We start from the raw sequence: 8,404 nt of genomic DNA on the forward strand, positions 1-8,404 counted from the left end.
TCACCACAGGGGTCCCCCAGGGCTCAGTGCTGGGCCCCCTTCTCTTTGCTATCTACACCACCTCCTTGGGACAGATTATCCGTTTGCATGGCTTCTCATACCACTGCTATGCAGACGACACACAGCTCTATCTGTCCTTTCCACCTGATGACCCCTTGGTTTCAGCACGGATCTCGGATTGCCTCTCAGACATAGCTACATGGATGAAGGCACACCACCTCCAGCTGAACCTCTCAAAGACTGAACTACTGGTCCTCCCAGCTAAACCTACCATACATCACGACATCAACATCAAATTGGACTCCCTGTCTGTTTCACCGACCAGGACTGCAAAAAATCTAGGAGTTGTTCTCGACAACCAACTAAACTTCTCAGATCATGTTGCCTCAGTCGCCCGGTCATGCCGTTTCGCACTCTACAACATACGGAAAATCAGGACTTACTTGACTCAAGATGCTACCCAACTTTTGGTTCAGGCAATAGTCATCTCACGACTCGACTACTGCAATGCCCTCCTGACAGGTCTCCCAGCCTGCGCAGTGAAACCACTTCAGATGATCCAGAACGCGGCAGCGCGCCTGGTCTACAACCAACCCAAAAGGGCACATGTTACCCCGCTGCTCATCCAGCTACACTGGCTACCTATGGCGGCCCGCATCAAATTCAAGGCTCTAACGCTGGCCTACAAAGTAGTCTCTGGTTCTGCTCCCACCTACTTGAATGCCCTCATACAGACATACGCTACCTCCAGACCGCTGCGCTCCTCAGACGAACGACGTCTAGCTCTACCACCGGTACGCTCAAGCCAATCCAAACTTTTCTCATCTGTTGTTCCTCGTTGGTGGAACACACTGCCAGCTCCTACAAGGGCAGAGACATCCTTCTCCATTTTCAGAAAACTCCTGAAGACCCAGCTCTTTAGAGAACATCTCCTCTCATAGCAACACTTACAACAAGTCTTACTGATCCTAGCACTCACCAGCCGTCTCAAACTGACAAGTAACTGTTAAAAACAGCACTCACTGATGCACTTATTCTTACTGTACTCTAATGTTTTTAAATTGTCCTAAAATTGTTGAGAACTGCTCTAAAACTTAAACTGTTTACTATGTTGTTAGTCGCTTTGGCTAAAAAGCGTCAGCCAAATGTAATGTAATGTAATGTAATGTAACTAGCATGTTAACATGCTAGCATGCTAACTATGTTAACCATGTTACTTAGTTAACTTAGCTAATATTTTTTAGCAGTTATGCTAACTATGCTAACTAACATGCTAACATGCTAGCATGCTAACTATGCTAACCGTGTTACTTAGCTAACTTAGCTAATATTTTTTAGCAGTTATGCTAACTATGTTAACTAGCATGCTAGCATGCTAACTATGCTAACCGTGTTACTTAGCTAATCATTTTTAGAAGTTTTGCTAAAAATGTTAACAATGTTAGCAATGCTAACATGCTAACTATGCTAACTCGCTACAGTGGGTAGGAGTCATAGTTGATGACAAGTAACAGTAACTTATTTTGAAACAGTTTTTGGCAGAGGAAGCAGTTGAACAGGATGTGTAGTCTTAATAGGGCCAGTTTGTATGCTTAAAGCCTGAGACTGGCAGTTGATCCAGGTGGCCTGAACACCTGTCATAGGATTCTAATTGCTTAATGGCTCTATTGTGATGTCACAGCCCAATGTTAAGTCTATGGGGAAATTTTGAGTAGTTTTTAATTAATAGTTTAAAAAGTATAAAAGTTACAAAGCTGAAAAATACATAGCGCACATGTCCTAAGTAAGACCTACGTAACATAGTTTGAATGAAGTTTCTATGTTAAACGGTTGAAGCTGCATTAACTGCGTTAGAAGAAGAAACATAAGAATAAGAAGAAGCCTAGGAAGAACAGTACAGTGCATTTTCATGCACTGTAATAAAATGCCTTGGAATAACAGTACAGTGCATTTTCATGCACTGTAATAAGAAGAAGACTTCGGATAACAGAACAGTGCATTTTCATGCACTGTAATTAACTTGGTTTGCACCTGTATCAACTTCCAGCTGCTCACTACTAGGACCCATCAAAGGGCCAGTTAAACTGATTGCACCTTTATCAACTGCTTTCTGCTTAACTAGGCCAACTCTCTCTGTGTCTCTCCATTCTACAAGGATATAAGGCACATTCCATCCAACTCTATCCATTCATCCTCTTCAAACCATTCACTCATCCACCCATTAAACTATACATCAACATCCATTAAACAATCTGCCTATCAACATCCATTCAACTTTCTGTCTATCAACATCCATTACACTATCTACATTCAACTTTTAAACTATATACTCTGTCTCAGGCTTTAAGCATACAATCTGGCTCTCTCTTCCTCTGCCCACAACTGTTTCAAAATACATGTCCTCACTACAATAATTCACTATTAAATAATTTAACTATTTAAACTACTCAACTATTTACTGTTCAGCCATTTCAACTGTCAGTTGTTATCAACTATGACTCCTGCCAACTGTTTCCAAATAAAAGTTTGTTTGGCATTTTATGTTAATATACAGTATGTTTATATTTGTATGCACTGGTAATTTCCTTGAAATTACATTTTCTAGTTAATGTTTAAAGTTGCAATTGGTGAATAAACTCTTTTGACAGATGGATAAACTCTAATAAGAGGTGGATAAACTCTATTACTGAAGAAAGAGGTGGATAAACTGTGTTTACTTGTGTTTAGCCTCCACTACATCCCTGTGGAAGGCCTAAAATCATTGGGACATCTAAAATCATTGGGGTTCCACTTGAACCGCTCTAAAACATTTACTGGAGAAGGCACTAGATATTATGCAGGACTCTAGTCATCCTGCACACAATCTCTTCTCCCACCTTCCATCAGTGAGGCGTTTGCAGAGTATCCCAACGCGCGCACATCATGTTTCTAGGGATAGATTTCTTATAAGGCTATTGAATACAACAGGAAGGAGGGCTGAGGTCTGAGCTTACTGTGCTTGGCTGCTTTTAAATGTTATTTATAATTGTTAATTATTGACTGAGAGAGTGCCAAGACACATTGTATTTAATTGCTGTGGTACTCTACTAATATGCATATGACAATAAACTTGACATCCTGCAGGTCTTCATTATTAGAATACCACCAGTTTGATTTGATTATTTCCTATTTGGAGTCCTAACAGAATTGGGTGTTAGCACTATTTGTTGAATGGGCAAGTTTAGGGTAGGCTGTCTAGTAAATAGTATAGGACGCACAACTGTGAAGGACTTAACAGAAAAGTGAAACTTACATGTAACTCTGTGGCAGTAGTTTGACAGAGCTCTACAAACGAAATGTTTTCTGTTTCTACTGGTGTGTGTGTGTGTGTTTGCCATCATGTGTGTGTCTGCATGAGGATGTCCCATAGATTCTTATTTTCAGTGCAGACCCTGGGAGGGTCAGTGAACAGTGTTCTTGTCAGCCTCTTGGAGACCTTTTAAAGCACTGTTTGTCTGGGTTCATTTGAAGAGATAAAGTATAACATTTCAATGTCAAAGTAATTTATTTATATTGCACATTTTACACAGCGTCTTGCAGCAGATTTAGACAGCATAAGTACAATACAATTAATGTTATTTACAGCAAATCATAGTTGTCAAATAAAAAAGAATAAAATAATGTATTGATGAGAAAAATATAGAATAGGTGGCTTAAGGTGCCTTGCAACCTTCATAACTGCGAGCTTAACTCATTGTAAACAATTATCAACACCAACTAATTTCCCAGAGTAAGGACAGAGAAACCCCACTCAGTGATATTATACACAGAGACACACACCAACCAACACACACACACACACAATTTCACTTTCAAGGTTATGGGTGTGTTGTCTCAAATATTAATCAAAATAATTGTCAGCTGACAATTGCACAGGAGGTCAAAACTGAATCCAAATTTTGTTCGAAGTCATACCAGAACCATTTTTGATGGAAGGGTGACACCTTGTGAAATTAATTTGAGATGTTAGGATAGTGACACGCTTGTGAGGTCCACCCTGTACCACTACATCAGATATTGATATATGATGCTACTGTGTTAAAGATAAGACCTAATCTCTGAAAAGCTGGAATTGTATAAAGCAGATAACTTCCATCCAACTAGTTGAGAGTTAACAGTGACACGTGAAACTTCAAATGGTCTCTGCCAGTTTATATTGTTTTTGTCTTTGGTAAAAGTACAAGACACTTCCAGCGATGATGATGATGAGAATAAGAGCGGCTGGAATTCCCCAAGACGCCAGATTTCTTGTGATGTCAAAACAGCTGAAGTGAGTGACAGGGAGGGGCATCATGGGTAATGCCTCAGTTGGTCGCAAACAACCTGAGTGTCATAAAAAATCAGACAGGATGTTAATAACACAACCTGAGTATTATAAGGCAACAGACAGGATTTTAATAAGACAGCCTGAGTATTATAAGGCAACAGACAGGGTGTTAATAACCCAACCTGAATATCATAAGGGCATTCACAACACTATCTGAGCATCATAAGGGCATTAATAACACTATTGAGCATCATAAGACATCAATAATACTATGTCACACACCAATATGACATGGTCATAAGACATCAGACAGGGTGCAACACATCAGTGCATTTGAGCAGCGTGTCTAGTCCATGGAGGTTGTGCTCATGGTCTGTGTTACTGGCCACGGGGATCGCATGCTGTACCACCCACTGTACTGACCTGGTGGGGTAATAGTCCTACTGCCTCAAAATACTGACCTGTGGGGTAATAGTTGTACTGCCCCACTGTACAGACCTGGTGGGGTAGTAGTCGTACTGTACTGTCCCACTTTACTGACCTGCGGGGTAGTATTCATACTGTCCCTCCTGGATGTAGTGACCCAGGGGTGGCCAGAGGGTGCACTGGTAAGTGCCGCAATCCCCCAGCGCTGACTCGGGTAGGAGCAAAGAAAACTCCGCCCCCACTTCGTATGAGTGGTTTGCGCCTCGGTAGACTGTTGTGTGATTATCATGTAGGTTCTTCATAACAAGCCCTCGGTACTCAGGTCCAATCACCTACAGAGGAAAAAAAACATCCAATAAGAAATGAATGCATACCAGGGGCCTCATTATAGAAACTTCAGTTTAGGATGGCATTTAGGATTTTTGGTATTACAGAATCATGTTTCCTAACTACTTTTAGGAAAAAAATCTTAACTTAAGATTTGAATTTCCTCTGGGGATCAATAAAGTATCTATCTTTCTATCTATCTAGATAGGAATTTGGCCATTACAGAACCATCCTAACTCAAGGATTCAGTGGCTTTATGTCTGCCTGGCCTGCTCCAGTCTTGACTTGGTGCCTTTTAAATAAAGCACCCCTCCTCCTCTGCTGTCCTCAAAACACAGCATACAGTATCGAGATGCATACCAGAGCCCTATATACGGCTCTGATGCATACAAGTCTGGAGGGCCATCTGCTGGTAGTCTGTGATAACACATTCAACCTCTTCATTTCAGAGACATAGATGGAGTCAGGAGAGCTCAACAATAGCTACCTTGTTGTGAAGCTTCACTCACACTCAGGCTCATAAATGTTTTAATGTTGTCTGACAACATGTTTACGTCAATAACTGTATCGTAACAGAATAAAAAATTACTGTTTGTACCAAAGGTTTTAGCATTCTAGAATCTTTCGTTTATACAGTCCATCCTTGTTTTACCTTCTTTTCTTCCATTCTATGAAGTGTTATTCTGATAAGAACTACCAGAAATGGAGAGGGTACTAGTATTGGAATGTACAGTATGATCAACTCAAAACACAGTGCGCCTAAATTACATGAGCTGACAGTTAAACTGTCTCACCAATATTCATTAGTGGAAAACACCAAAAATGAACCAAATCTATATGGACTAATGCTAGATGATTGATTTCCCACACATATTGCCATAGTGACCTGCTGCCTCTGAAGTTTGAGGCAGAGCTGTAATTGGGAAACTACCTGTCCATTGCTGAAATGCTGCCATTCATCAGGATGCCCACGTTTTGTCACTCCGGGTGTGTCCTATCCACGTTTCTCTCAATCGACTGCCAATCACGGGCAGGTTCGAAGTGGTAAAGCACGGAAATTGGCAGCATGAGCTACAAAAGCTGCAGGATGTACAGGAGCTCATATTCCAAGTGCTGCACAAACAGCATAAATCGAAGACTAACCAAAAGAACCAAAGAAAATATAGCGTGACTTTGGTATTTCGAACTGTCATCTAATCCTGAACTCATTTATATTAAATGTGTCATGAGCATTCTCTCTCCCTGGTAACAACCTTAATTGATTCAATTCTCTGCCACTCTGCTCACTCTCTCTCTACTCTGCCTAACGAGCTCCACCTGGCTCCGCCCTGCTCTGCTCTTGTTACCTGGCCAGCTGCGCTGCATTTCCCACTCACCATCCTCACCTTGCCCCACTCTGCTCTAATTACTCTGCCAGCTGCACTGCATTTCTCCACTAACCTCTCCCAGTATATAAAGCCCTGTTTTTCAGCCAAGCCCTGTCAGATCGTCTTCAAACCTGGACCAGTAACCTGCCTGCCTGTCTACTCTCTGACGCCTACCTGTGATTCGGATCCTTTCTTGACTGCCTCCCTGTTCTACTGCCCCGGTTATCCCGACCTGCCTTCCGGATCTTCTCGATTACTCTCCGATCTTCAGCCCCCCCGGTAACTCGAATCTGCCTTCTGTCTCTCACCACGTTTAGTGCCTAGCCCTGGTCTGTACTACTGCCTGCTGTTCACCTTGCTGTTGTGTGTGTGATCCCCCAGGCCTCCGACCACCAGACGAGCGAGCCCCGACGCGTCACCACCCTCAGCCCGAGACGCCGCTCGATCACTGGGGGACACACACACTCAGCACCTTGGACTGGAACCCCCCGGAAACTTGGAGAGCCCCGAGAACCCCTGGAACCCCTGACACCCCTGGCACTCCTAGCACCCCTGGAACCGGAACCTTCAAGACCTCACGTTTCTCTCACTCCTCTTCCCCCCTGAACCCTTCAATAAAAAGACTCTGAATTTGAACTTGCGCTCTTGGGTCGTCTTCTGTCCGTGACAGAACGATCTGACCATCATGGACCCAGCGCACTCCCTGACCACTATGGAGGAAGAGCCCGAGATGACTGCCCTACAGCGACTGGAACGCACTGAGGGAGACATCAATCGGATGGCTGGCGACATCGCTTCCCTTCTCCAGCTAGGCAACCAACAACAACAGCAGTCCAACCAGCAGCAACAACAGATCCAGCAGCAACAGCAACAGCTTCAACAGCAGCAGCAACAGTTTCAGCTACAACAGCAACAGTTCCAACTGCAGCAACAACTGCTAGCCCAAGCCCTGCAACTACTCTCAGACCCGGCTACTCCACCTGCACCCACCCCTGGTTCTTCTGTTCCTGTACCACCGGCAGTGCTGCCACCAGATCCCCACGCTCCTGAACCAAAGATTGGGAACCCGGAACGTTTCGATGGAAACCAAAAGCAAGTAAGACCGTTCTTGAGCAGCTGCCGAATCCAGTTCGCACTACAGCCCAGGACCTTCTCAACGGAGGGAGCCAAGGTGGGGTATGTCATCACCCATCTCACCGGCCGAGCTCGGTTGTGGGGAACGGCGGAATTCGACCGGCAAACCCCAGCCTGTGCCTCCTTCAGTGCCTTTGAGGAGGAGATGTTAAAGGTCTTTGATCTAGGCTCGCCAACAGCCGAAGCGTCACAAGCTCTGCTCACCATCCGTCAGGGCAATCGGACAGTGGCAGACTTCTCCATTGACTTTCGTACCCTGGCCAGTCAAAGCTCGTTTAACTCAGAGGCACTGGTGCAAGCCTTCCTCCACAGCTTGGCGGACTATATCAAAGACGAGCTTGTTTCTCATGACCCGCCCTCAACGCTTGATGCCGCCATTGACCTTGCCGTCCGCATTGACCGCCGTATACAGACCCGGAGGAGGGAGAAGGGGCGTCTCAGTCAACCTGCCATCCGCACTCGGGTCGATACCTCCTCTGTCCAGCCCCTGCCTGTCAAGTCCCAAGGCCAACTCAATCAGCCTGAGGCCATGGAGATTGGCCGTGCCTCTCTGACTCCCGAGGAGCGTCGGCGCCGTCTAACCTCCAACCTTTGCCTCTACTGTGGTGGTGAAAATCACCGGGGTCGCCACCTGTCCGGCAAAAGCCGCAGCTCACCAGGTGTAGGGGAGATCCGTGTGAGCTCAACAAGTCTTCAGTCTCCCTCCATCCGAAAACCCCTGCTTCATCTCCGCCTTCAGCTTTCCGACACGACTCATACGTTGGCCGCCCTTGTGGATTCTGGAGCCAAAGCAAACATCATGGACCCTGAGCTTGCACGGCAACTGGACGTGAACCATCATCAA

At 44.8% G+C, this 8,404-nt stretch overlaps 1 long non-coding RNA gene across 1 annotated transcript; it reads right to left on the reverse strand.

Moving 5' to 3' along the window:
* Positions 1–3,525: 3,525 nt before the first annotated feature.
* Positions 3,526–6,250, reverse strand: LOC121713702. The gene is made up of 3 exons (XR_006032923.1): positions 5,991–6,250; positions 4,848–5,064; positions 3,526–4,362 (listed from the first exon to the last, which is right to left on the reverse strand). It is a non-coding gene; the product is annotated as an uncharacterized LOC121713702 (long non-coding RNA).
* Between the last annotated feature and the right edge of the window lie 2,154 nt (positions 6,251–8,404).

Source organism: Alosa sapidissima, chromosome 7 (assembly GCF_018492685.1).
Source record: "Alosa sapidissima isolate fAloSap1 chromosome 7, fAloSap1.pri, whole genome shotgun sequence".
Lineage (NCBI taxonomy): Eukaryota > Metazoa > Chordata > Actinopteri > Clupeiformes > Clupeidae > Alosa > Alosa sapidissima.